Source organism: Ictidomys tridecemlineatus, chromosome 10 (assembly GCF_052094955.1).
Source record: "Ictidomys tridecemlineatus isolate mIctTri1 chromosome 10, mIctTri1.hap1, whole genome shotgun sequence".
Classification (NCBI taxonomy): Eukaryota; Metazoa; Chordata; class Mammalia; order Rodentia; family Sciuridae; genus Ictidomys; species Ictidomys tridecemlineatus.
The window spans coordinates 95914915-95924046 of NC_135486.1; positions in this window are offsets into that span (position 1 = coordinate 95914915).

Below are 9132 nucleotides of genomic sequence, written 5' to 3' on the forward strand. Positions count from 1 at the left end.
CAATTATGTTTTATTTCCCTCACAGGGTTTCACCAACACTTTTATTGAAAGAAATTAATTTATGCTGATGGGAGGATAATATTATTACACATAAAATTGCTTTGCATTTCTGAACTTGTTTTCAGCACACGAAGTACTTTTTAGAAAGTGGCTACAAAGGATTAATAGCATTTTATCAGGTTAAGAAACATTAGAATCCACTTAAAACCATCACATATGTAACCTCAGTGTGCTGAAATGTTTGGGAACTGACTGTCCTGAGCACCTAATAGCCAGAAAAATAGCTTTGTATGCATCAGCTCGGCAAGCTGACAATCTTAGTTAATGCTTTAAAGAGCAGGCAAGGCAGTTTTATAGAAAAATATTAGGTACTGTATATGTTTGTCATAATTTGGAGAAGATCATAAAATTAATTGAATTCAATGTAAATAATTTGTACAAAATGAAAAGCCTGTACAGGATGAGAATTATACCAGTGATAGATGCTCCAATAAAAAGATAAAGCACTTCTGAGAATTTTAAGGTTTCATAAAACAACCATTCATCTCCACTGCTTTTTAAAGGAGGTTTGGAAAGAAGATAATACGAACAAGGAAATGGTATTAATGCTAAGAATAAAATTTTAAATATAAAGTGAATCTGTTATCTTCTAACAATAAATATTTCTGTTAAAGCCACCATTTAGCTGTGTTGTACAACCTAAAAAAATTCATCTTGAAACCATGGATTATGATAGCTACAAGAAATGAATCAACATGCTATGATTATATGATTATTAAAGGAAGCTTCTACCATTGACTTCAGAGTTTTAAACACCCTTAAATTACTGATTCCTGAAAGTGAAAGGAAACAACAGGAAAAACACAGCAAACAAGAAAAACAACCCTGTGGACATTGTAGGGGAAGCATTGATATGTTTTACATTCTGCTGGATAGAAGAAAACTTGGGCTTTCTGTTTTCATGGTTAGTAAATGCATACAATAAATGCCACAGTGCTATTTTAAAAGCAACTAACCACTTAGAAACAGAACATTAACATGATGATTATTTTGTCTTTCGAAGGAAGAATTTTTTAAAAATTCCTAAACACCCAAAAGTAGTATCTTTAGAGTAGATAAATGAAAAGATTAATTTAAAGATCATCTGTGGCTTATTTTTGTGAAATGGAAAACTCTGAGCTTACTAGAAAATACCAAAGCCAGTGAAAACCCCTATAGCCTTCGGAGAATATAGATATGGATGGTCACACCATTGTTGGGCCATTACATTTCTTCATTAGTTTATGTGTGAGGGTTTTCTTTATGTTTATCTTGTGCTATATAAGGCCAAGGACCTTAATTCTTTATAAGTTTTCAGTAACAAGTTTCTTTTTTATGCTTCATTTTTCCCCTTAGGGAAAACAATATATTCTCTTGGTAATAGATGGCTATTTCAGTTTGAAAGGAGGAAGGATTTTAAGGTGGAAGGAATTTTAAATAGACCCTCCAATAGATCTCCCAATCTCTTTAGTTGTGAGAGGTTTTTTGTTGTTGTTGTTGTTGGGTTTTTTTAAGAAATCCTTGCGCCATGATCCTTGTGCCATTCACAGTAAGCTGTGTGTTTGCTGCTATCAGGATACCTTGCACTGAAAAACAACAAACATTTGTTTTAAAAACTTTTTCTAGATTTTTAAGTGAATGGAAAGTTAGTTTTGTTAAGGCTTGGCTTTGTGGATCCTGTTGTTTTGAACTTTGATTTTACATCTCTAAGGCCTTCACATGAAACCGATTCCATGTGATTCAAAATATTTGGAAAATTGATTTCCATGTAGGAACCTGAGAAGCTCAGTCGTTGATACACAGACAACCAAGAGTGATGACTAAATCCTTTCATTTTCCTGTACGTAATGGGATTAGGTTTACAAGGTAAAACTTAACAGTGCAATTAATTTAAGATGTTTAATTTCATTTAATTAATTTCATTCCATTCCCAAATCTTCAATTAATTTCAAATTGAAGATTTGGGAATGGAATGGGCTATGTCCATTCCTGTGATTCAGTGTAAATATTAATAAAACCCACTTATTTAAAATTCTCACTCCTTTAAATGCATTGAATGCTTAAATAACCAATGGTCCACATGTCCTTACATGTAAAATGTGAAAATCTCCTCCTAAATGAGAATAGAACAGAAAGGGAACCAAATTTTATATGACACTACTCTATGCAGGCACAATGTTAGGTACTTTTTTTTTAAGAGAGAGAGAGAATGAATCTTTTTTTGTAGATGGACACAACACAATGCCTTTATTTTTATGTGGTGCTGAGAATTGAACCCAGGTTGCGCCCATGCTGAGCGCTCTACCGCTGAGCCACAATCCCAGCTCATGTTAGATACTTTTTGATCTTACTTTAAAATGCAGGAGAACTGATGAAATAGATACCTTCATATCTTTCTAGGGTAAGAACAATTTGGTAGTGCATACCAGAAGTTTTATAACTTTGTGTGCTTTTGGGATTATGTTCAAAAAGTTATCTGAAATGGAGTTCCCTACTTCCCTGGTGTCTTCAATGTGTCCTCTAAAGGCCCCATGTGTTAGAAGTGTGGTCCCCAGCTTGGCATTATTGGGAAGTGGTGGAAACTTTAAGTGTGGGGGCAGGAAGTCAAGAATGATCTTTGGGTCACCAGGAGTGTGTCCTCAAAGGGGATTATGAGACTGTGATCTTTTCCTTCTCTTTCATTTCCTGGCCATGAGGTGAGTATTTTGTTCTGCCAGGTGGCCTGCCATGATGTACTGCTTTGCCACAGGTCCAAAGCAATGGGACCAATCGATTATGCACAGAGAATTCCTAAACTGTGAGCCAAAGTAAATCTTTTAGCCAGTCCCCCAAAACCAAAGGCTGAATGTTCTCTGATATGTTGATGCTAACACACAATAAGGTAGCGGGAGGGAAGAGTAGAAGTTCATTAAATTAGACAAAGGGGAAGGAAGGAAAAGGAAGGGGATGGAAATAGGAAAGACAGTAGAATGAATCTGACATAACTTTCCTTTCCTATGCTCATGTATGAATACACCACCAGTGGAACTCCACATCATGTTCAACCACAAGAATGGGATCCTAATTAGGATTTTATACTCCATGTGTGTATAATATGTCAAAATACATTGTGCTGTCATGTCTATCTAAAATGAACAAAGAAAAAGAATAAAACTTTTATTTTGTAGTTTTATTTTCTCAGTTACTTTTTAGAGTAGTAAAGGCTGACACATGCATATAATTTTATAACAGTAGGAATGATAGGAAAACTCAGGTTAATTTAATTATGGTTCAACCACATAATGAAAACATGTTGTGGAATAAGAGTTAATGGCAGAGAGCATTTCAGAATATATTATTAAACTACAAAACAAGTTCCAAAGCAGTCTATGTAATATGAGTGCATTTTTAAAATACATGTATTTAGCAAGGTAGTCTCAATGAGAGAGATGACGTTTTTGCTGCTATTTTCTAATCTAGTGATATGAATTATTTTTTAAAAATAAAAACAAAACACTTCCAATTAATTTTTATATTTTTTCCATTTAGAAACATCTAAGTCAGACATTCTTCCTAACACTAGCTTTAAAAGAGAGAGCATCAGTTTACAAACAGGCTGTACAACACATACATGAAATAAATGAGATTTTTAAAATATGAGAAAAGTAACTTCAACATATAAAAATACCATAAGGATGTTCTTAATCTATAATATATGCATTTTATATAGTTTTAAATTACAACTAATGGTATAGTATAAATTACAAATAATGGTATAGTATTGAGACATCCCTAAGTGAAGCTTGTATAAATTCTGACCATTTCCTTATTTGGTTTTTGTCAGTTAAGCAGCTTAATTCTACTCTAAAAGCAGAGAAATCACATGAATGAAATAACTCAAAGGATCATTGATAAGTTGCTTCATAGAATAGTGTTGTTTTGAGAAGAATAGTTCATACCCCTTAATTATTTACTCCATTATGTACTTACTAAGGCTCTTTATACATTTTTCCTTAGTAAATCTACTAGGAGTACACTCTCAACCAGAAGTAAATTTAGTAGAATCTCACAGACCTTAGTAATCCTTTAAATGTCATGTTTTTCTCCTCTGTGCTATTTTTTATGCTTGAGTTGTTACATTAATTTCATTTCATTCCAATATTTGTTTTCTCCATTCTAATCTCTGTGTCTCCAGTTTATACTCCTGTTTTCTCTGACAACTGGTTATTACATTTTCTGGCTCTTAAACTATTTTATGCTTCAATTTCTGTAAATGCAAGATGTAAAGTTGATATTTCAATATGTTTCTGATGTGCAATTGTCACGGCTGACTGGAAATCATGTAACAGATGGGATCCTTATTCTCCCAATCCATTATTTTTAAATTTTCAAGTAAAAGTGAATTATTCAAGACAAACGGAAGCTTTTCATTTGCCATTTCATACTACCTTGATTTATTAGTTGACAAAAGACATACTTAAAAATTCTACTCTAACAGCAAAAAAAAAATCACATAAATTAATTACATAATTGACCTGAATTGATGTTCAGAGTTAGGATTTGTTATTATAGTTTAGATTTATGTCATAATTCATTTTATATAATTAGAAAGATATATTAGTATGTATCAGTATGGTTCATATAGACTTCAATAGCTGGTTGGGTTACTCATGAAAGATAAGTCTGTGTGTGTGTGTGTGTGTGTGTGTGTGTGTGTGTGTGGTTACCAGGGATTGGGTGGAGGGGAATTTGGAGGTAGTTTAGTCTAGAAACTTCTATGTATTTGAAACTTATAGCACAATTCAAACTAGCCACACTTCAAGTGCTTAGCAGTTTTATGCATGGCCTGTGGATATTGTTTTAGACAAATCTTAGTCTACCCACTGGGATAAATTAAGGGCTTTTTAAAATCAACACATTTGCTTCACTTTACATGAATTTTTTTCAAGTCATCACCCTTTTTTGTCTCAGTGCCTTTTTTCCTGTGGGCAAATCTCTCAGTCATGCTTTCTATTGGCATAATGGCTTTTAAAATTCAAATTTGTATGACTTTAAAGACAATTCATCTAGAATACTATAATTATATTGGGGCATTTTTTAATTTTAAAAATTATTTTTAGTCATAGTAAGTGCCCATAACATGGAATTTACAATTTTAAGAATTTTTAAAATTTAATGGTATTAAGTATATTCACATTGTTGTGCGACCAATGCCATTATCCATCTCCAGAATTTTTTCATCACCCCAACCTGAAATCATCCCAATCCACTAATTAAACTACTTCCAATTTTCCCTCCCCCAAATCCCTGGTAACCACTATTCTACTTTCTGTCTCTATGAATTTGCCTATTCCAGATGCCTCATGCAAATGGAAACTCAGTATTTATTCTTTTGTGTCTGGCATATTTCACTTAGCTCAGTGTCCTTCAAGATTCATCAATGTTTAGGCAGAATTAATATTGTTAAAATGGCCATACTACTGAAAACAATATACAAATGTATTCAATCCCCATCAAAATACTAATGACATTCTGCACAGAACTAGGGGAAAAAAAAGTCCTAAAATTCATTTGGAAGAAAAAAGATGGAGAATAGCTAAAGCAATTCTAAGCCAAAAAAAGCAATGCTGGAGACATCACAATACCTGATTTCATATTATACTACAGAATTACATGGTATTAACATGAAAACAGACACATAGACCACTGGTTCAAAATAGATGACACAGAGACAAATCCACACATCCACAGTCGTCTGATCCTTGACAAAGGTGCCAAAAACAGACATTGGAGAAAAGACAGCCATTTTAACAAATGGTGCTGGGACAACTGGTTATCCACATGTAGAAGAATGAAACTAGACCCTTATCCCTTACCCTACCCTGCACAAAAATCAACTCCAGATGGATCAAAGACCCAGGAATTAGACCAGAAACTATGCAACTCCTAGAAGAAAACATAAGATCAGCACTCCTGCATTATAGGCCTAGGCAACAACTTTCTCAGTAGGAACCCTAAAGTTCAGGAAATACTGCCAAGAGTTAATAAATGTGATGGCATCAAATTAAAAAAGCTTATACACAGCAAAGAAAACAATTAGAAATGTGAAAAGAGAATCTATAGACTGGAAGAAAATCTTTGTTGGCTACTATCTTTACAGAGGATTAATATCAAGACTATATAAAGAGCTAATCAAACACCAGAAAAATCAATAGCCCATTTAATGAATGGGCAAATAAACAGATGCTTCTCAAAAAGAAGAAATGCATTTGGCCAACAAAAAGACTCAACATTATCAGTAATTAGGGAAATACATATCAAAACTACACTAAGATTTTGTCTCACACCAGTCAGAATGGCAGTCACCGAGAATATAAACAATAATAAATGCTGGACAGGATGCAAAGAAAAAGGAACGTTTTTACAGTTTGTGTGATTATAAATTATTATAACCACAATGGAATTCAATATGGAGGTTCCTCAAAAGACTAGGCATTGTAACCACCATATGACCCACCTATACCACTCTTTGGTATATATCTTAAAGAATTAAAGTCATCAGACTACAGTGATACATTCACACCCATGTTTACAGCACAATTCACAATTCACATGGAACCACCCTACATGTCCATCAGCCAATGAATGGATAAAGAAATTGTGATACACACACACACACACACACACACACACACGATAGAGTTTTATTGAACCATAAAGAAAAATGAAATTATGATATTTGTAGGAAAATGGATGGAACTTGAGACCATTATGTTAAGCTTAATAAGCCAAACTCAGAAGATCAAATGTTTTCTCTCATATGTGGAAGCTAGAAAGAAAAAAGGAAGGGCTGGGGATCTCATGAAAATCAAAGGGAGATAAGTAGAGAACAGGGATCAAAAGGGAGTGGGGATTGCTAGGGAGTGATACTGGCCAAAATGTATCGCTATGTTGAGTGCAATTAGATATGTAACAACAAATTCCATCATTATGCATAATTATAATGCACCAATAAAACATGAAATTAAAAATGTTTCATCTATATTATAGTATGTGTCAGAATTTTCTTCTGTATTACAGATGAATAATATACAACTGTATGCCTATACCACATTTCACTTAACTGATCATCTATTAATGAATACATGAAGGCTGTTGCCAAATTTTGGCTATTGTGAATGATGCTGCCATAAATAAAGATATAAAAATATCAATTTGAGAATCTGATTTCAATTCTTTTGTGTATGCACCCAGCATTAGAATTGCCAGGGTAGGAACAGCTATTTTTTAAACTTGAAGATTCAAATTTGTAGTAAGCATAAGTGATTTGGGGGCATTCTTAATTTCAGGGTTAGTGAATTGAGATGAATTCACAGAATGTCTAGGAGGGGCTCTGTTTATTAAGCATTCCAACAGTTTCTCATCATTGACTCTGAAGAAAAAAAATTCCCTGGCTATGGTCTAAATGTGTGTGCACCTCCAAAACTCATGTGTTGAACCTAGCTCCCAAATTGATGGGATAAAGAAGTGGGGTCTTGGGAGGTGATTAGTTTTAATGCCCTTATAAAAGAGGTGGGAGGGACATTATTAGCTCTTTTGCCCTTTCACCATGTCAGGACACCTAGAAGGTGCTGTGCAGGAGGAATGAGCCCTCGCCAGAAACTGAATCTACTGGCACCTTGAGTTTGGCTTCTGGAACTGTGAATAATAAATTTCTGTTGTTTATAAATGACCCAGGCTAAAGTTTTTATTATAGCAGCTGAATGGATTCAAATACCCCTCAAGCCAATCTAGTATATTTTTAATTCTGAACAAGTCATGTTCTCCCAGAGCATGATTCATTGAGGGCCAGTTAAGCATTTAAAAAGGTACGGTTGCAGTTTTTGCAACAATAGTAAGCTCTTAACAGCTGGACCTCTAAAAGTACCAAGATACCCTAGAAAATGACTGGAACTCTCATAAGTTCTACTGTCTGATGTCTAGGTTGGACTCAAGGGCAAATTCTAGGTTTCCACAGCTCCTGTGTACAATCTGGCACTTTTAGAAAAAAAGAGAGACTGAAGGCCACTGAAAACTTTGTGCTGGAACTCTGAGAAGTATTTCTTTGGGGTTATGCTGCCATAAGCATTTGCTCAATTTCCACTGTGGACATAACCCAAACTTACAAACAGACCCATAAAGATGGTGAGACCGGTTCCTTGACTGCTTTCATGTGTCTGTATGTGCTTCTGCATGGTATTCTCCTAGTTCATACCCCTCCACTTGCACAGAAGTTGGTGCCCCAAACAAACCTCCTCTTGCTTGATAGTTGTGCACACATGGGGAAGATCCTAGAGTTAGGCTGTCATTTTGCTTTGAAGGAAATGTATTGCTTTTTTTTTCAAGCTTTGATGGGTATCCCTAATCTTCAATTGGAAGGTGTAAGACATTAAGGGATCACTTTAATTATTTTGTCCTGTTTGAAGCAATAAACAGCTGCTGACGCCAATTTAAAACAGAAGACAAGCTAACACATTTTTAATCTGTGAGGTCAATTTATTTGGATTATTCTCTTAAACTGATTTAATTATGAGCTAAAAAAAACAAACTAGAAGGTGTAAGGGAAAGGGCGGTCTTTCCTTTCCTGCCTAGGGGTATTGTGAATGTGCAAGACAGATGTTTGAGACAGATGGGCTTAGCCAAAACTTGCTGTCACTCTCCTAGGAGTTCTGAGGTACGTCTTCACGCCCATCGGAGCCAAAATTTACTTTTCCTGCACTGTGGCCATGTGAAGTCTTTTCTTTTTTGAATAATATTTTTAATAATTTCCTCAAAAAGAAGGAAGTTTCTTATTTATGCCATGTAGGGAGAAGATTTATGTTTCAGAGAAGGAATGAGGATTCCTTCTGAGGACTAGAAAAACTTGCATTAATTCTTAGTTAATGAGATTCAGTCCTGGATTCAGATCAGTAAAGATCTGCAGAATCAACATCGTTGTCCATTTTCTCTTTCCTCAATGTAACCCAATTTCAGCCTACCTCTGTCTCTCTTACCTCCCACTAATCTCCTTCAAATATATTCTACATGTACCCCAATCCCCCCCCAAAAAAATCACATATGTTGACTCAGATGTGA